This window comes from Eschrichtius robustus, chromosome 3, assembly GCF_028021215.1.
Source record: "Eschrichtius robustus isolate mEscRob2 chromosome 3, mEscRob2.pri, whole genome shotgun sequence".
Classification (NCBI taxonomy): Eukaryota; Metazoa; Chordata; class Mammalia; order Artiodactyla; family Eschrichtiidae; genus Eschrichtius; species Eschrichtius robustus.
The window spans coordinates 130,462,582-130,483,977 of NC_090826.1; the positions used below are offsets into that span (position 1 = coordinate 130,462,582).

The 21,396-nt window shown below is 36.9% G+C and overlaps 1 long non-coding RNA gene across 1 annotated transcript in view; it reads left to right on the forward strand.

Moving 5' to 3' along the window:
* Positions 1-21,396, forward strand: part of LOC137761454 (uncharacterized) — a 104,899-nt gene that overhangs the window by 66,968 nt on the left and 16,535 nt on the right. The window contains exons 2-3 of the long non-coding RNA XR_011073419.1: positions 13,453-13,507; positions 15,157-15,335. This is a non-coding gene — a long non-coding RNA (uncharacterized lncRNA). The remainder of the gene's footprint in view (positions 1-13,452; positions 13,508-15,156; positions 15,336-21,396) is intronic.

Sequence of the window (21,396 nt, forward strand, 5' to 3'; positions counted from 1 at the left end):
TCCCAAGAGTGGATCTTAGAAGTTCTCATCATAGGAAAAATTTTTTCTAACTATGTACAGTGACAGATGTCAACTAGACTTATTGTGGTGATCATTTTGCACTATATACAAGTATCAAATCATTATGCTATAGACCTGAAACAGATTTTGTGTTATATGTCAATTATATCTCAATTTAAAAAGATTAAGGGAGTGAGATACACAGGAAGAGTTATAATGAAATGCTCCAGTAAGCAAGAAGGCTCAGAAAAAGACCTATGTGCATATTTTTAAAGCCCAAGTACCAAAGCCAATCCTACTCATTGCCCTCTCCCTGGCTACTTAATCTAATAATAACATTCCCAAAAAGTTTTGTCTTTTTATCACTTGGTCTATCTGTAGTGGGACACTTTCCTGTTGGACCCAATTCACTTATCTTCATCTTTGAGATGATGTTAAGATAATGTTAAGAATTGTTAAGTCACATATCCTTGGAATACGGAAAGACAACATAGAAAATAAATTCTGGCTAATGAATATACTCTTCTCCATTCCTGTGAAAAGGGGAGGTGCTCATATGCAATAAATGGGTGTGGAAAGGTCTCCAGAATTTGAAGTGAGGTGAGTCAGACTATTTTCTTTCATCATTGCAGCAACCAAAATGGAGAGTTCTCAGATCATCATTTTCCATTAGGACATCATCAACCTTTCATCAAAAAGTAGAGACCTTTTACAAGCACTGGCAAGAAAACTAAGCCACCTAATACTTTTTCCCCATGCCACCAACCCGACAAAAAATGGGGTGATGGGGCTTTTCTTAGACATTTCAAGGGATTATTGAGCCAGATACCCTGAAGATCCCATCCCAAAGTGTTTCAGGACCTCCTACACCTATAGGTACAGATTCTTCTAGTCCTGCTATGAAAAAGTAGACAATAAATCTATGCCTTTAGCAGGCCATAGGAAAAGGCTATTGGAAAGAAAATTGGTTTATTTGCAGATGCTGCAAAGCTGGGCAGTAGAACTCATCCAGAAGCTTCATTCAGTACTCTAAATAGGGACTTCCCTGGTGGCACAGTGGTTAAGAATCCCCTTAACCAATGCAAGGGACATGGGTTTGAGCCCTGGTCCAGGAAGATCCTGCATGCCGCAGAGCAAATAAGCCCGTGCGCTACAACTACTGATCCTGTGCTCTAGAGCCCGCGAGCCACAACTACTGAGCCCACACGCCTAGAGCTGGTGCTCCACAACAAGAGAAGCCATTGCAGTGAGAAGCCTGTGCACCGCAACAAAGAGTAGCCCCTGCTCACTGCAACTAGAGAAAGCCCACGAGCAGCAACAAAGACCCAACGCAGCCAAAAATAAATAAATTTATTAAAAAAAAAAAATACTCTAAATATCCTCAACGTACTCAAGAACTGGGCCAAGACCAATAGTGTGAAATTTAACTGGCACAAAGATTAATTCCTAGGGGTGGGGATTAAGAGGTACAAACTACTATGTATAAGATAAATAAATAAGCTATAAGAATATAAGAATATATTGTACAGCACAGGGAATATAGCCAATATTTTATAATAACTCTAAATGGAGTATAATCTATAAGAATTTTGAATTACTATGTTGTACACCTGAAACTTATATAATATTGTAAATTAACTATACTTAAGTTTTTTTAAAAAAGATTAATTTTTGCATCTAGGTTAAATACCATGAGTGCATACGAAAAAAGTAGAGGCGAAGATCTGGGTTTTTTAGCTGACCACAAGTTTAAGATGAGCAGCATAGCTAAGAACAACCTCTAATGCCACTTTAGGCATACTAAAGAAGTGTTTTCACTGAGAGAGCAAAGTATCTCCCTATACCCTTTACAGATAAGCCCCATTCTGAAGTGCTTTATTCCAGTTTAAGTGTAACAACTCTACTGTGTGCAAGCACAGGGCAGCCATGATCAGCTTTACATACAAATTTACAGTATGCAAGTCTTTGACACATACTCTGATGCTGATTTTGATCCCCATAATCATCCTGTGAGATAAATGTTATTATAACAGTCTTAATAGATTGAAGTGCTGAAATTGAGTGACATTAAGTGCTTTGATCAAAGTAGCATGGTTAATAAGTGGCAGAGCCAGGTCATTGACTCCTAGACCTCCATTCTTTCATCTGTATCATCCTGTAACAACTGTGATGTTTGACCAGGGGAGACAAGATTTGATGGTTCATGTTTACACTCTTCAAACATTGGAAGGACCATCATATGAGAAAGCTATTAGACTTACTATTTTTTTTTAATTTTATTGAAGTATAGTTGATTTACAATGTTGTGTTAGTTTTAGGTGTACAGCAAAGTAATTTAGTTATATATATATACATATATTCTTTTTTAGATTATTTTCCATTATAGGTTATTATAAGATATTGAGTATAGTTTCATGTGCTATATAGTAGGTCCTTGTGGGTTATCTATTTTTAAATTTTTATTGAAGTATAGTTGATTTATAATGTGTTAATTTCAGGTGTACAGCAAAGTGAATCAGTTATATATATATCTATATATCTATATATATATATCTATCTATATATATATAGATATATATATCTATATATATATAGATAGATAGATATATATCTATATCTATATCTCACTCTTTTTTTTTTTTTTTTTTTTAGAATCTATTCCCATATAGGCCACTACAGAGTACTGAGTAGAGTTCCCTGTGCTATACAGCAGGTTCTTACTAGTTATCTATTTTATATATAGTAGTGTGTCTATGTTAATCCCAAACTCCTAATCCATCCTTCCTCTACACCCTTTCCACTTTGGTAACCGTAAGTTTGTTTTCGAAGTCTGTGAGTCTGTTTCTGTTTTGTAAATAAGTTCATTTGTATCATTTTTTGTAGATTTCACATTTAAGAGATATATTATATTCGTCTTTCTCTGTCTGACTTACTTCACTTAGTGTGATTATCTCTAGGTCCATTCATATAGACTTACTCTTAAATGAGACAGCGAATAGATGTTAAGAGAACCAGGTATCAGCAAAGGCTGGGTGACTGTTACTAAAGGAGTAGAAAGCTGAAGAATGAGAATGTAAGACAGAGCTGATATAACTAAAAGGAGTCAGTAGACTAAACTGAAGTTCCTAATAAATCTTGGATTTTTTTTTAAGCTTCAGAGAAAATTCCTGAACAAGAGTATGCAAATTTTTCCTTTACTCTCATTTTTTTAAATAAACCTCTATTTTTATTATGAACGTAGAAGTGGAAAAAAGAGAGGGAGGATGCATTAACAATGACACTGGAAAAGGAACCACTGATAGTGCCATCTGCCTAAAACTGTAGTATCGTATCTACAAAGCCTTTTATGGAACATGCCAATTATTCCCACTCTGTGTGAATTAACAACAGGGAGTAAAGGATGAGAGGCTAATCTTTTCCCAAGTTAATGTTTGGATCTAATGGTGCTATATCCTCCCACACTCTTCAAAGTCATTCTAATCCTTCAAAATATCATATAAAATGCCAAGTCGGTGTTTGCTCTCTCTACCTAACCCCAGTAATGGAGGATGTCAAGAAGTGAGAGAGTGGCATGGACATATGTACACTACCAAACGTAAAATAGATAGCTAGTGGGAAGCAGCCACACAGCACAGGGAGATCAGCTCTGTGCTTTGTGACCACCTAGAGGGGTGGGATAGGGAGGGTGGGAGGGAGGCTCAAGAGGGAGGGGATATGGGGATATATGTATACATATAGCTGATTCACTTTGTTATACAGCAGAAACTAACACAACAATGTAAAGCAATTATACTCCAATAAAGATGTTAAAAAAAAAAAAAGAAAAAGAAAAGAAAGTAGAAAAAAATACCGAACTAGCAGTCAGAAACTTTGCTTCTAATTCCAGGTCTGCTGGGTACTGCCTGACTGGCCTTGGGCCAGTGGGGCTATTGAAGCCTGTGGCACCTCATATAGAATTTATGAGCATATACTGTGTAATATGGTTTAAGAGTACATGCTTTATTTGGCATCAGACAGACCTGATTTTCAGCAATTCCCTGCCACTTAGAAGTGTCTCACCTTGAGCATTTTACTACGTTCCTCTAACTTCAGTCCCTTCATATGCTAAAGTTACAAGTATGAAAATGCATGTGATATAGTTATATAAATTACCAGTGAAGGGGGTCACTGGTCATAATCTCTATATTTTGGGGAAAGCAGATTTCAAAAGCTTCAAACAAAGTTAGATGGAATGCAATAAAGTGCAATTGGAAGAGAGAGAATGAGTGGATCAAGAAAGATGGAAGCTAACAAGACATTCCTGACACTGCAGTAGCATATCACTCAGTTGAGTAAGGAAAGAAGGGCATATAGAAGGATATATATGGCTCACACATTGCCTTTCTAATATTTATACGCTGTAGGCTCAGACCTAACAGCGTATAAATAAAAGATGAGAGACGGGGCACATAACCAAGACAATTTTACTTTTTTTTTTTTTTTTTTTTAGCTGCACCACACAGCTTGCAGGATCTTAGTTCCGCAACCAGGGATCAAACCCGGGCCCACAGCAGTGAAAGCACCGAATCCTAACCAGTGTAATTCCCTTTTTTGTACACACTTTTTTTCCAAGACAATTTTAAAACAGTGGCACAAACCTCCCAGAATAGAGTCATAAGAGCCCAGAATGAACTAAAGTGTGTGACAAAAAATTCTGCAGCAAGAAAAAAGACTACTTTGTGTTTTTGGTTTTTCTTTGTTTAAAGAAGACTAAGAAGGAAAGAATAAGAGCCTGATTTCTTGGGGATAATAGTGTCATGATAACTTTTATGGTAGAGAAACCTGAGTTTCTCAGGCTCTGTTTTGCTTTCCTCCAATTTCTGTCAATAATATTTATTGAACACTTGCTATGTGGCAGGTCTTGTACCAAATGTTGAGCCCTTCATAATAAGGAGATATAACCTCTTCTATCAAGATGTTGACAGTCCAATAAGAAGATAGGCATGCAAATAAATAAATGTAAAATATAAAATATACTAATTTATATTAATAGAGGTGAGTACAAAACCCAGGGGAAATATAACAAAAAAAAACAAAAAAAAAAACCCCAAATCTGCCTGGAGGCTCTAGAGGACGATTCACAGAAAGAATAGCATTTAGACAGAGACATCTCAGATGAAATGCAGTACAAACCGAAAAGGGTAACACAGATAAAAGATAATAATATACTCAAACTTCCTGTCATTTTAAATGAGTTTAGCTCTATTGACCCTGGTGAACTCTTTCAGTTTGCTAAAAAACATTTACTAAGATTTTATAATGCCCAGCAAATTTTGGAGACAGTAGAGAACCAGAGAAATTCCAGAAGACTAAAAATTGATAAATATTATTTAGATTTTCAGTTTTAAGAGGGAGGATTCAATGACAGACAATGTTGTGGATTATTTGAAAGAACAGGCTCTGAATTTAGACTGCTAAGATTGTCAATAGAATTCTGGCTTTACTCCTTACCTTGGTTAAGATTGTGTGATCTTATCCAAGCTATTGAGCATCTCTGTTCTTCAGTTTCCTCATCTATAAAATGTGAGACTAAGACTATATATTCAAAGAAATTGTAGTGAGGATTACAGAGAAAATGGTTGGAAGAGTACCTGGTATATGGTAAGCTCTCAATATTATGAGCTGCTTTGTAATTCTACACACTAGACCAAACTGGTTGGCCTCAATCACACAAAAGATTCCAAAATAGAAGGCTTAAAAGACTCAGCATTGAAAAAGAAGTGGTGATATTTTGGGACCAGAGTGGGTTCACTAATAACATGTCATTTCTGACCCCCACACATTTCCTGTTTTGGCATATGTGTTTGGCTGACATGGAAGAGGGATTTTGTAGACCTAGCACACATGGAATTTACCAAGGAATTTTGCCATCCTTGGAAACAAAGGTGGAAAAATACAGACAGGTATACCGGTTGATGATTTGATTAGGCACATCCATGACTAAGTGTCGATTAAAGGATCTTACCAATTACCAGGAGAGGAGTATACACACAGAAGGCTTTGATATACACACGGAGGAGGAACTATGCTAGACACTAGGAAAACAAAGAAAAGCATATTCCCATTCTCAAGGAGGTTGCAGTAGATGAGGGAAAATAGATGTTTATACAAATATTATAATAGCATATATATACTGTATATACTATATTATACAGTGTGTCTATACTATATATACTTTAATAACTATATATATATATATATATATATATATATATACACTATAATAACAAATATATATCCAGTATCATATGGCTTAGGTGACTGCAGGAAGGCAAAGAGGTCCCAGTGAGGAAGATACTTGAACTAGTTTTGAAGGCTGGTTTTTTGGCCTTGATAAATGATTTTTGTTTTTTTTAAAACATCCTTATTGGAGTATAATTGCTTTACAATGGTGTGTTAGTTTCTGCTCTATAACAAAGAGAATCAGCTATACATATACATATATCCCCATATCTCCTCCATCTTGCGTCTCCCTCCCATCCTCCCTATCCCACCTATCCCACCCCTCTAGGTGGTCACAAAGCACCAAGCTGATCTCCCTCTGCTATGCAGCTGCTTCCCACTGGCTATTTTACATTTGGTAGTATTTATTAGTCCATGCCACTCTCTCAGTTCGTCCCAGCTTACCCTTCCCCCTCCCCACATCCTCAAGTCCATTCTCTACGTCTGTGTCCTTACTCCTGTCCTGCCCCTAGGTTCTTTATAACGATTTTTTTTTTTTTAGATTCCATATATATGTGTTAGCATACGGTATTTGTTTTTCTCTTTCTGACTTACTTCGCTCTGTATGACAGACTCTAGGTCCACCAACCTCACTACAAATAACTCAGTTTTGTTTCTTTTTATGGCTGAGTAATATTCCATTGTATATATGTGCCACATCTTCTTTATCCATTCGTCTGTTGATGGACACTTAGGTTGCTTCCATGTTCTGGCTATTGTAAATAGAGCTGCAGTGAACATTGTGGTACATGACTCTTTGAATTATGGTTTTCTCAGGGTGTATGCCCAGTCGTGGGGTTGCTGGGTTGTATTGTAGTTCTATTTTTAGTTTCTTAAGGAACCTCCATACAGTTCTTCATAGTGGCCATATCAATTTACATTCCCACCAACAGTGCAAGACGGTTCCCTTTTCTCCACACCCTCTCCAGCATTTATTGATTGTAGATTTCTTGATGATGGCCATTCTCACTGGTGTGAGGTGATACCTCCTTGTAGTTTTGATTTGCATTTCTCTAATGATTAGTGATGTTGAGCATTCTTTCATGTGTTTGTTGGCAATCTGTATATCTTCTTTGGAGAAATGTCTATTTAGTTCTTCTGCCCATTTTTGAATTGGGTTGTTTGTTTTTTGATATTGAGCTGCATAAGCTGCTTATAAATTTTGGAGATTAATCCTTTGTCAGTTGCTTCATTTGCAAATATTTTCTTCCATTCTGAGGGTTGTCTTTTCATCTTGTTTATGGTTTCCTTTGCTGTGCAAAAGCTTTTGAGTTTCATTAGGTCCCACTTGTTTATTTTTGTTTTTATTTCCTTTTCTCTAAGAGGTGGGTCAAAAAGGATCTTGCTGTGATTTATGTCATAGAGTGTTCTGCCTCTGTTTTCCTCAAAGTGTTTTATAGTGCCTCGCCTTACATTTAGGTCTTTAATCCATTTTGAGTTTATTTGTGTGTATGTGTTAGGGAGTGTTCTAATTTCATTTTTTACATGTAGCTGTCCAGTTTTCCCAGCACCATTTATTGAAGAGGCTGTCTTTTCTCCATTGTATATTCTTGCCTTCTTTATCAAAAATAAGGTGACCATGTGTGCATGGTTTTATCTCTGCGCTTTCTATCCTGTTCCATTGATCTATATTTCTGTTTTTTGTGCCAGTACCATACTGTCTTGATTACTGTAGCTTTGTAGTATAGTCTGAAGTCAGGGGGTCTGATTCCTCCAGCTCCGTTTTTCTTTCTCAAGATTGCTTTGGCTATTCAGGGTCTTTTGTGTTTCTATACAAATTGTGAAAGTTTTTGTTCTAGTTCTGTGAAAAATGCCATTGGTAGTTTGATAGGGATTGCACTGAATCTATAGATTGCTTCGGGTAGTATAGTCATTTTCACGATGTTGATTCTTCCAATCCAAGAACATGGTATATTTCTCCATCTGTTTGTATCATCTTTCATTTCTTTCATCAGTGTCTTATAGTTTTCTGCATACGGGTCTTTTGTCTCCTTAGATAGGTTTATTCCTAGATATTTTATTCTTTTTGTTGCAGCGGTAAATGGGAGTGTTTTCTTAATTTCACTTTCAGATTTTTCATCATTAGTGTATAGGAATGCAAGAGATTTCTGTGCATTAATTTTGTATCCTGCTACTTTACCAAATTCATTGATTAGCTCTAGTAGTTTTCTGGTAGCATCTTTAGGACTCTCTATGTATATATCATGTCATCTGCAAACAGTCACGGCTTTACTTCTTCTTTTCCGATTTGGATTCCTTTTATTTCTTTTTCTTCTCTGATTGCTCTGGCTAAAACTTCCAAAACTATGTTGAATAATAGTGGTGAGTGTGGACAACCTTGTCTTGTTCCTGATCTTAGTGGAAATGGTTTCAGTTTTTCACCATTGAGAACAATGTTGGCTGTGTGTTTGTCATATATGGCCTTTATTATGTTGAGGTAAGTTCCCTCTATGCCTACTTTCTGGAGGGTTTTTATCATAAATGGGTGCTGAATTTTGTCAAAAGCTTTGTCTGCATCATCTATTGAGATGATCATATGGTTTTTATCCTTCAATTTGTTAACATGTTTTATCACATTGATTGATTTGCATATATTGAAGAATCCTTGCATTCCTGGGAAAAACCCCACTTGATCATGGTGTATGATGCTTTTAATGTGCTGTTGGATTCTGTTTGCTAGTATTTTGTTGAGGATTTTTGCATCTATGTTCATCAGAGATATTGGCCTGTAGTTTTCTTTTTTTGTGATATCTTTGTCTGGTTTTGGTATCAGGGTGATGGTGGCCTCTTAGAATGAGTTTGGGAGTGTTCCTCCCTCTGCTATATTTTGGAAGAGTTTGAGAAGGATGGATAGGTGTCAGCTCTTCTCTAAATGTTTGATAGAATTTACCTGTGAAGCCATCTGCTCCTGGGCTTTTGTTTGTTGGAAGATGTTTTTATCACAGTCTCAATTTCAGTGCTTGAGATTGGTCTGTTTATATTTTCTATTTCTTCTGGGTTCAATCTTGGAAGTTTGTGCTTTTCTAAGAATTTGTCCATTTCTTCGTGTTTGTCCATTTTATTGGCATATAGTTGCTTGTAGTAATCTCTCATGATCCTTTGTATTTCTGGAGTGTCAGTTGTTACTTCTCCTTTTTCATTTCTAATTCTGTTGATGTGAGTCTTCTCCCTTTTTTTCTTGATGAGTCTGGTTAATGGTTTATCAATTTTGTTTATCTTCTCAAAGAACCAGCTTTTATTTTTATTGATCTTTGCTATGCCTGCAGGCGACCCCGCAGTAAAGGAATAAATAAATGTTTGCTGGTTTCCGGGAGTAGTCTGCTGGTTGTTGGATAGTTGTTACCATTGGTCCTCTACAGTTTGGGAAATTCTGACCTGTATTCAAGCTCACTGACTCTGTCCTCAGCTGTGACCAGCCTATGGTTGAGCTTATCCAAGGTGTTTACAACCGCAAATTTCCCTCTGAGCACTGCTTTCACTGTATCCAGTAAATTCTTCCATGTGGCTCACAGGGTCTTGGTGCTCCGGTCGGGTGTCAGGCTTGTTAAATGATTTTGAAGAAATACTTTTGTAAAATATTTATTGAAATATAGTTGATTTTGGTGAACTATATGGTGATTATATGCAGATGACGTGATACTGTATATAGAAAACCCGAAAGACTCCTAACAAAAACTACTAGTACTGATAAATGAATTCAGCAAGGTAGCAGGATACAAGATTAACATACAGAAATCTGTTGCATTTCTTTACACTAACAATAAAAATATCAGAAAGGGAAAGTAAAGAAACAATCTCTTTTAAAATCACATTAAAAAGTATCTAGGAATAGTCTTAACCAAGGAGGTGAAAGAATTATATGCTAGGAACTATAAAACATGAAAAAAGGAAACTGAAGATGATTCAAAGAAATGTAAAGATATCCCATGCTCTTGGATTGGAAGAATTAATATTGTTAAAATGGCCGTAGTACCCAAAGCAATCTACAGATTTAATGCAATCTCTATCAAATTACCCATGACATTTTTCAGAGAACTAGAAGAAATATTCCTAAAATTTATACGGAACCATAAAATTTATGGAATTTATGAATTTTATGGAACTATAAAAGAACTGCCAGAGTAATCCTGAGGAAAAAGAACAAAGCTGGAAGCATAACCCTCCCAGACTTCAGACAATACATAAACCTACAGTAGTTAAAACAGTGTGGTATTGGCACAAAAAACAGACATATGGATCAATGGAACAGAATAGACAACCCAGGAATAAATCCACACACCTACAGTCAATTAATCTTCAATAAAGAAGGCAAGAATATACAATGGAGAAAAGACAATCTCTTCAATTGGTATTGGGAAAACTGGACAGCCACATGTAAATCAATGAAATTAGAACACTCCTTCACACCATACACAAAAATAAACTCAAACTGGCTTAAAGACTTAAATAAAAGACATGACACCATAAAACCCCTAGAAGAGAACATAGGCAAAACATTCTCTGACATAAATCATACCAATGTTTTCTTAGGGTAGTCTCCCAAGGCAATAGAAATAAAAGCAAAAATAAACAAATGGGACCTAATCAAACTTATAAGCTTTTGCACAGCAAAGGAAACCATAAACAAAATGAAAAGACAACCTACGGACTGGGAGAAGATATTTGCAAATGATGTGACCAACAAGGGCTTAATTTCCAAAATACACAAACAGCTTATACAACTTAATAACAAAAAAAACCCCAAACAACCCAATCAAAAAACGGGCAGAAGACTTAAATAGACATTTCTTCAAAAAGACATAGAGATGGCCAACCGGCACATGAAAAGATGCTCAACATCGCTAATTATTAGAGAAATGCAAATCAAAACTACAATGAGGTACCACCTCACACTGGTCAGAATGGTATCATTCTTCCAATCCAAGAGCATGGGATATCTTTACATTTCTTTGAATCATCTTCAGCTTCCTTTTTTCATGTTTTATAGTTCCCAGCATATAATTCTTTCACCTCCTTGGTCAGGACTATTCCTAGATATTTTTTAATGTGATTTTAATCCATTTTTTTTTTTAATCTACTTTATTTATTTATTTATTTTTTTTTTTTGGCTGTGTTGGGTCTTCGGTTCGTGCGAGGGCTTTCTCTAGTTACGGCAAGTGGGGGCCGCTCTTCATCGCAGTGCGGGGACTGCTCTTCATCGCGGTGCGCGGACCTTTCACTGTCGCGGCCCCTCCCGTTGCGGGGCACAGGCTCCGGACGCGCAGGCTCAGTAGTTGTGGCTCACGGGCCCAGCTGCTCCGTGGCATGTGGGATCTTCCCAGACCAGGGCTCGAACCCGTGTCCCCTGCATTAGCAGGCAGATTCTCAACCACTGCGCCACCAGGGAAGCCCTTTTAATGTGATTTTAAAAGAGATTGTTCTTTTACTTTCCCTTTCTGATATTTTTATTGTTAGTGTAAAGAAATGCAACAGATTTCTGTATGTTAATCTTGTATCCTGCTACCTTGCTGAATTCATTTATCAGTACTAGTAGTTTTTGTGAGGAGTCTTTAGGGTTTTCTATATAAAGTATCATGTCATCTGCATATAATCACCATTTTACCTCTTCCCTTCCAATTCGGATGACTTTTATTTCTTTTTCTTGCCTGATTGCTAGCTAGGACTACCAATGCTATGCTGAATAGTGGTGAGAGTGGACATCCTTGTCTGATTCCAGGTTTTAGTAGGAAGGCTTGAAGAAATATTTTGTTATGTTATTTAAACTACCAAAGTTTCAAAGTGCATCTGATTATTTTAGTGAAAACAATTCTATCCATTTATTGCTAAAACAGAGTATCTAAAATACTGAGATGGTTGTTTCAGTCATAACTAAAATCATTGTTGTTACAACCATGTCTTCTTCTTCAAGATCCATGTTTTCTTACTATTGCTTCTCTGTCTGAGCTCCTCTCCTCTCTGTTGCTTCTGCCACTATAGATCATGCCTCACTGGGGCTATCTCATTCTTTTAGGTGGTCTTGCTCTGCCCCTCCCACCCACTTTTCACCATGCTACCTGAGCTACCTTAGCTACCTTCTCTGAAAAAGGTCCCATCAAGCCACAAACTTCTAAAATAAAAAAACAAAAAGCCCCTAAATAGTAAAGCAGAGATTCCTTGAAATGGCACTACAGCTGCTTGGGATTTGGTTTCCTTTATGTTCAGTGTCAGCTCCCATCTCTTATCTCCACCTATCACTTTCACCGAGCAAGGGACCACGCACACTCTCTTCCACGCCCTGTGCCTTTGCTCACACTTCACCCTCTGCCTGTAGGCCTACCTCCTACTCTTTCATCACACATGAATTAAAATTCTTCCCCCTTCTCTCATTTGGCTAGAATGTGTTATCCTTTATTATAGCCCTATGCTTATCATAGCACTTGCTTCATTCATTATTGTATTGGATGATCTAATTGAAAAAAGAACTGGGCTGGGATTTGGACAATCCAGATTTGAATTCCTGAATTACTTCTTAACCTCACTGTATCTCAGCTTCCCCATTTGTAAATGACAGATTGGGGATTGATTATCTTTGTATAAGGTACCTTTTAGCTCTATAATTCTGTGAATCCATCTATCTCTCTTACTAGATATAGCTTCTTAAATCACAATGTCTTACAAAGCTTCACATTGTCTATAGCACCTAACTGCACTTTGTACCTAGAAAAACCTTGACATATATTTGTGGAATAAATGAATGAATTAGTGAATGAATAATTAGATCTTTATATAAGATAAAATCACTATATGTTTGCAATTTAAATAAAATGTATTCTCCATTTAACTATGTTTCTAGAGAAGATCTAAGACAAGGCAGCTAGTAAGAATAAGCCACAGAGATTACAGCTTTTCAATATTCATCATTCCAAGCACCATTCAAATATCAATATACAAATATATAAAGTATGAAGAAGCTGAATATGTACTTAGTTGCTAGAAGGAACTCACTGAAACTAAAAAAGAAAATAGATATTTAAGATAGAGAAAAGGCTGCCTAACAAAACTAATTATAAACTGATAATAACACAAAAATAATTGGCATCTATTTAACTTTCTATTGCCAGACACTGAGGTGAGTTTTTTGTGTGTGTGCATTCTTTTATTTTAATCCTTAAATTATCCTATGCAGTAGAGATAATTATTCTTTCTTTACAGATGAGAACACCTGGACCCAGAGAAGTTACGCAAAGTGCTCAAGCTCACACAAAGTGTAAGTAGCAGAGTGAGTATTTAAATTCAGGTCTATCTAAATCTAAACCCATCTCTGAACCACAGTACTCATTTGCCTCCCCTGAGATGATACAGCCTAGAAAATAACAGATGTTTTTAAAAACATCTTGAAAAGACAACTTAGAGAGTTGATGGACCTTACTTTGTTGAAAGGAAAGAGATCCATTTACACTAACTCAAGGAGAAAATATGGTTTGTTAAAATGATTTACAAGGCCTAGAACAGGAACTGAAATTATATCAGAAACTGGAGCATCTCTGGGCATTGACTGTTTTCAACTTTTTCCAACAAGTTTCATGGTCTCTCCCTCCCTCCCTCCCTCTTTCCTTCCCTCCCTCTCTCCCTCCTGTTCATGGCAGCACTGGCTTTTCCTCTTACATTAGCTCTATTCTTCCTGCCTATCAACAGTTCCATGGCATCATTTAACTTCTCCACTGCTAAATGGTACTTTTTCCTTGTATGTTCTAGATCAAATTCCTAAGAAAGGGCATTGGATTTGCCCAGCTCATTTTATTGCACAAGGCTTGCTTCTGCTGGGACGAGGGTACCCTGACTGACCAACATTAACATGTAGTCTGCTTACCAGATAGATGCCTTTTTCTTTCCCTTTGCCCTGAGATTACCCACCCTCTACCATTCCACAACTCGTTTTTCTTCACAAACAAGTTTCTACAAAAAGTAGTATAACATATTGTTTCAGGTTCCATTAACTCCTCATCTGGCACTATTCTTCCCATTTGTTCTTCAGTCCTTGAAATCTGGATTCTTCTCCCATTATGCCACTGAAAATGACGAGCAACTACTTACCAGTGGAGTCTAATGAGCAATTATCAATCCTCGTAGTATTTGACTTCTTGGAGACTCTAACATCACTGACCACACCCTCATTCTCAGTCTTTTAGGCCTGCTTCTCTTCCAGTTGACCTCATTTGTCTCTGGCTGCTACTCTATAGGATTCCTTTGCTATGCCTGTCCTCAACTGTTGGTGCTCCCCGGGTCTCAGTCGTTTGCTCCCTCTCTAAACCCTCTCTATAGTTATTTTATCCACATCATTGACTTTACTCTAAAGGCTGTTGACTTTCAAATATTCATCCCATCTCATGTGACTCTTCCTGAGTTCCAGCTATATACTAGTAATGCCCACTGGGATATTCTACAGACATCTCAAATCATACATTTATAAAACTGAACTCATTATCTCATCCACCCCAAACTTTCTCTAGTTCCTCCTTCCATATGCCCTACCATGAAAACATCACCGTCTTCCTCACTTTGTCCAGCAAGGTCCCTCCTTCTTCTTTATCCCTCACCTTAAATCGATCACTTTACTAGTTAAGACTCTGATTTCAATTAGGAGAAGAAAACTTAAGGTAGCTGAGTGGGGAAAAGTAAAAGGGAATTTGTCATAGAGCTGCAGTGATTCTTACAGAATCCAGGGGTAAGAACATAGCTGGGCCTTATGGGTCAAGAGCAGTTCAGTGGAGTTTCTTTCCATTTTTCATTTCTGCTTCTCTCTGCGTACCCCTTTCATTCTTCTTTCTCAGCCAGATTGGGTCTCTCTGCTTCTCGGTCCACTCTATAGGAGGAAGATGGGCTATCACATAGCTGTTAAATTTTTATCTTCTCCAGTCAAGAGATCACGCCAGGGCAGTTAATTCCGGACAAGTCAACACTGGCTAAGAGAATGAGATCACATCGTGAAAATGAGGCTGCTGAAACCCACCCCTGTGGTTAAGGAAGTCTGATAAGGAAACCATTATGACTTTGGCAGAAACCCCAGTGGTACCTACCACAGTCACTACAGTCTGGTGAGTCTATGTCATAAATTTTTCTCTCAGTCTCATCACCAATGCCATTGTCCTTGTTCAGGTTCTCCATCTCTTCCATGGGCTAATTTACTCACATTAATTATCATATATACAGTCCTCTGATCATTTGTTTGCATACATGTTTCTCAGCTAAACTCTAAACTGCTTGAGGACAGGTATTATATCATTTCATTTAGTTTCCCCTCTGGTATAATTTCTGAGATATATTTGGCCTCAGGAAATATTTGTTCAATAAGTAAAAGAGGCATTTTGTATCTTAGGCCATTATTCATTTGAATCCCCTACCTAACCACCCTGACTTGGATTCCATGCCTGCCAATAACCTTCTGGTTATAATTTGAATTACCATACAATGCTTCCTTCAGGAAGAGAACGTGCTGACCAATAAACTTCTACCTTAGTTTAAATCTTACTCTCTTATGAGTTTGGTTATGCAGTCCCTGAGAGATGTATAAACTCTAAGACTTTGTTAAAATTCAGTTTCTAGACCTAAAAACCTGGATCCTGGACTTCAGACATGGTAATTTCACCATTCTGAAATACCCACTCTGAAAAACCTTGTTGAGGAAGCAACTCACCACTTAAGGTGGCATCTGTCAATGTCTGTGCCCAGAAACCACAGTTCATGTTTCCAAAAATATTCGTGTGAAGTAATTAATAACAAATCAAGGTTCTAGAGACTTATAATGCCTTTGCAGAGGAAAAATGTGTGCATTCTAAAATCTCACATATTACTGAACTCTTTATTGCTCAATAGAAATATGTGAGAAAAAATTCCCATAGAGATATGGCTTCAAGTTCATGAGAGATCAGTTTTCCTGAATGTGTTTGTCACAAAGGATGATACGTAACATTAAAAAACATGGTTCTAAGAGCCATTTTTTGAGAAGATACACATGGCTGTTTCTAATAAATATATTTAATAAAGGCCAAAGGCACAAGCTTACCTTAAAATTTGGTGAAAGCATTACTATGGTAAAGCAAGCTAATGTGCTGTAGAATACTGCTTCCTAGGAAAACAAGGATAATGAAATGACTTTCATGATGATGATGGTGGTATGTGGTAGCCAGTTTTTTATTTTTTATTGAAGTATAGTTGATGTACAATATTAAATAAGTTATAGGTATACAGTACAGTGATTCACAATTTTTAAAAGTTATGCTCCATGTATAGTTATTATAAAATATTGGCTATGTGCCCTGTGGTATACAATACATCCTTGTAGATTATTTTATAGATAATGGTTTGTACCTCTTAATCCCCTACCCCTAGATTCTTAGGAAGCTAAGGGGACACACCTGAGGAGGTATGGTGGCATCAGACCCTCTAATTGCTCAATAACAAGACACATCAGCAAGCACTTACTCAACAAGCAATCTGTGTTGGTTGATTATGTGCCAGGCTAGCAATAGAGCTGGGGACACAGCAGTCACAGCCCTTGCTCTCCAGTTAGCATGGTAATCATGGAGGTAATCATCCATGACTGCCATCTGGGCACCAAGCATCCCTCGGGGCATGGGAGCTACACAAGCCACATAAACCAGGTTCTTTGCACATTGTGGACCAAGCGGAGATGACCAGTCACATGTCATTTTGCTTCTCTTTATTACTGTGGTAGCCAGTTTTATGGAGCACTTGTTACATACATAAATACTTAGAATTTTCCATGCATTGTTTTACTTAGAGTTTTTAAAAACCTAGAGGAATGGACATTAGGCTATTTTGAGAGGTTGTTTGCAACATATGTATCTCATGTCTTGCTGGTCATTCTAACCAAGAACCAGCATCCCATCTTTTTTGTTCATTCATTTCAATATTATTTGTTGAGTTCTTTCAATGTTCCAAGCACTATTTTAGGTGCTGGTGATACAGCATTGAATAAATAAAATGCTTTTATCTTGGGGATTACCTTTTCTTGGGGAGGAAAGAGAATAAGATAGATGTTAAATTAACAGGTCAACTTGAGAAGTGGCAGTTTAAAAACTTAGGAATAAATCCAACTCTTTAATAAAAATGAAATCAATGGCAGCCATCATTTTAGTATCACTATGTATCAGAAACCTTTCATATATTAATTGGTATTTTAAACTTACCTTAATTTTATTCCTGGATTCAACAAATATTAAGCTCCAACTATGCATCAGACATTGGATAAACAAAACAAACAAGAAACTGAGTCTCAGAGAGGGCAAGTAATTTGTCCAAGACCCAAATAAGTGATAAACAGCAAAACTGGGATTTTGAAAAAGTGTGTCTGACTTCAAAAGTAGAAGCAGAGTAACTAGTTATGAAGCTATTGAAATAATCTTGGTCCACAAACAAGAGCCATAGCAGAAAAGAGGTCAGATTCTCTTTGAAGGTAAAGACAATATGATTTCCTTAAATGGGTGAAAAACAGAAGTCAAGAATGACTCCATGACTCAAAGGTTTTTGGCTCATGCAGTATGATTGAAATGAGGAGGGCTTCAAGAAAAGCTGGTTTGAGGAAACATTAAAAGATTCACTTTGGGAAAGTTGAATTTAAGATGTCCATTGTACCTCCAATGTGAAATTATTGACTAGAGAAGTGAATTCACAAGTCTGAAATAAAGGAGAACAACTTGGGCTAGAGATAAAAATTTGAGAGTTGACAGCATACAGGTAAATAACATAATATTGATTGTGGCAAGGCTCATATGCCATAGATTGCCAGCATTCAAGTGGCAAAGTTGTCACTAGGTTATGAAAAGTGAAGAGCATGACCTTTTTTCAGACTCAGAGGATAGAAGGCCATTTGCTTTTGTGATGAGAGATGGATTATGGTAAGTCTCATGGACAACACTAACTTTGGTTTTTTGTTCTGCTTTTTTAATTTTTTTTTATTTGTTTAGAAGCTTTGATTGTCTTTAAATACTTGGAAAAATATTCAGCTGAGATTCAAAGTTGCATGCCATGAAGCAGTGGTTCTTAAACTGTAGTGTACATAAGAATCACCTATGGGTCAGAGCTCATTAAAAAATTTGATTCCTAGGCCTTACTCCTAGAAACATTTATTCATTGGAATATGAATGGGGCCTGGGGATCTTTTTTTTTTTTTCCAAGCATACTGGGTGAATCTGATATAGAGTCCATAGGCCTCAGTTTGAAAAACTCCGCTATTGATCACTGAACAAATTGTTTTGTCTTAGTAGTGTAAAGATAGTTGCTTCCTGGTGCATCTGCCCAGCAAGGCTTAAACCAAATAGGATTTTGTCCTGTTCTAGAAATGCAAGACAAGGTAGTTTATTGACTATTTACCCTATTGCAAGTTACTTAATTTACAAGGTTCTTTTCTTTTCCATAATTACTTTAACAATGTTCCTGAGAACAGGGTGTTTTTTTTAATGGAAGGATATGGAAGCGACTCAAGTGTCCATCAACAGATAAGTGGATAAAGATGTAATTTAGATATACAATGGAATATTACTGACATAAAAAAGGATGAAATAATGCCATTTGAAACAATGTAGATAGATAGACCATTATGCTTAGTGAAATAAGTCAGAGAAAGACAAATACTGTATGTTGTCACTCACATGTAAAATCTAAAAAATAAAGCAAACAGATATAACAAAACAGAAACAGACTCACAGATACAGAGAACAAACAACTATTGGTTACCAGTGGGGAGAGGGAAAGGGGGAGGAGCAAGACAGGGGTAGGGGATTAAGAGGTACAAACTACTATGTATAAAATAAATAAGCTACAAGGTACAAACTACTATGTATAAAATAAGCTACAAGGATATATTGTACAGTGCAGGGAATATAACGAATATTTTATAATAACTTTAAATGGAGTATAATGTATAAAAATTTTGAATCACTATGTTGTATACCTCAAACTAATATAACATTGTAAATCAACTATACCTCAATTTAAAAACTTCTAAAAATAAATTTAAAAAGCAGTGTTTCATATGAGCCAGAATTTCTTTGATGCACTCTCATATTCTCTGGATCAAAATCTCTAGTCTGATAACCCACAGATAAATCAGCTACAGATGACTTACCAACATATACTTTATTATAGGTTTAAAATGTAAACAACTGTTTGAGGAAACAAGGAAAGAGTATACATTGAAAGCAAAACCTGAAATTACAACACTAGGGAAATTTAAAGGTCATCTGTTGTTGGTAGCTGTCTTTCTGGTTGCAACTGCAGAGACCTCTGCTTGCCCTGAGAAATCACTGATATGTGGGGCTTTTGCTAGGAGTATGACAATTTCACTTTCTCCCTTGTCTGCCTTGACTGATTGTCCCAGGAATGACGCAGAAGCCAAGAGGAGTTATTATGAAGGAGAGTTTTACAAGCAGTGGTGTGCTGGTGAATGGGTTTTCCAAAAACAAAAGCCCTGATTTGTAGCATTTGCCAGTTCCCATGGTATAAATAGTCCCACCATGGCCAATTTCAAGGCTGACTGTATTTAACAACCAGATTGTGCAATTTGTGAAAATTTAACAATCACTTCTTATGAACTAGTACTGGCCCACTCCAGCACACTGCTGCTTATAGCTCAACAACAATCAATATCATCACCAAGTTTCCATAAATATATGTCACATAACTTTAATTTCCTGAGAAAATATACAAATGCAAGAGGAACCAGGCATCCAAGCCTTTGGCCCTAAGCTACTCAGCAGATGTCTTTTTTAAAAAAATCACTAAGAAGCACCGTGGCCTCAGGCTTAGTCTGCTCCCAGGCAGTTTTTCTTGCACACAATACAAATATTTTTAAATTAGCTTTATACGGTGATACTATTAATTAACAATGTAGCCTTTTACAAATATCCATAAATATTTTAAATTGGGTTATCATGTAATCACATTACATACCTTTCAACAAGAACCCATAAGCAGCTAGTTAATTTCCCAGAGTCCAAAACTTTAGCAGACTGTCATTGAATTGAGTGCTATTCATTCTTTTTGGAAGTTAACACATTTGACCAAGACAGGCTCTTCAAAGTGAAGAAGGGGATTTGGTTGAAGTCAGTCCCGAACAACACCCTGTGTTCCCTGCTCCAGGCAAGGAAAGGAAAAGAAGTTTGCTGAGAAAGGAAAGAATTGGTGTAGCTTCCCTCTATCTACCTTGGGCTAAAAGGGAATATACCACCTGAAAAATCAAATCTGCTAAACTTTATAGACTTCTAATATGATAGCAGAAATACCAACCTTAAAGCTAAAATGGTGTGATACAGTGGGAAGCCCAGGGCCCCTTGTTAATCACTAGTTCTGTGGGTTGAAACAAGTTACCTATGTTCCATCTGCCTCCGTATTCTCATTGTTAAAACTGTGCCAAAAATACCTGCTCCATTAACTTCATAGAATTGTCAAGTGATATATGAAAGCACTTTGCAAACTGTGCAGAGCTAGCTAAAAATATGAAATCGTTACATGATAAAATACAGTATTGGTAATATCAATTTCTGGGGTAAAGCTTATGATTAGTAATGATTACTCTTTCTTTACTATTGACAACGTTTAGACACATACACAAGTTCTCTTGAAGCCCTATGTGAAGGTTCAGAATGACCCTTTTGACCAGCTGGTTTTATAAAGCACCCTGCATCCTGAGTATGATAAAATCAAGGAAAGTTCCCGAATAAAGTGCGTTCCATTCCAATGCCACCTGTGCCTCTGTCCCAATAGTTCTCAAGAGTGTTCTCTATCCTCTAATGCCATCAAATCTAAAGTGGTGTATTGCTGGCATATCTGTGGCCACCCTCCAAGTCAAGTCTCCTTTTTATTAGGAGGGTCTCAGAAGATGGGAATATGGGAAGAATGAAGTCAAGCAATCCACGGTCCAAGAGTATGAGAACAAGGCCAGGCTACTGCCCTGGATCTTTTTTCATACCAGATAAGGCTCCCATGGGAATAAGACTTCATTTTTTCCCACCCAGGGATTCAAGGATTAGGCAAAGACACTTTGAGAAGATTCTGTCCTCTAGCCACCCGTATTCATTTTATTACGAACTAGTAAAGTGCCTTTGCTGACCTAACGTCAAGGGTAACCAAATGTCT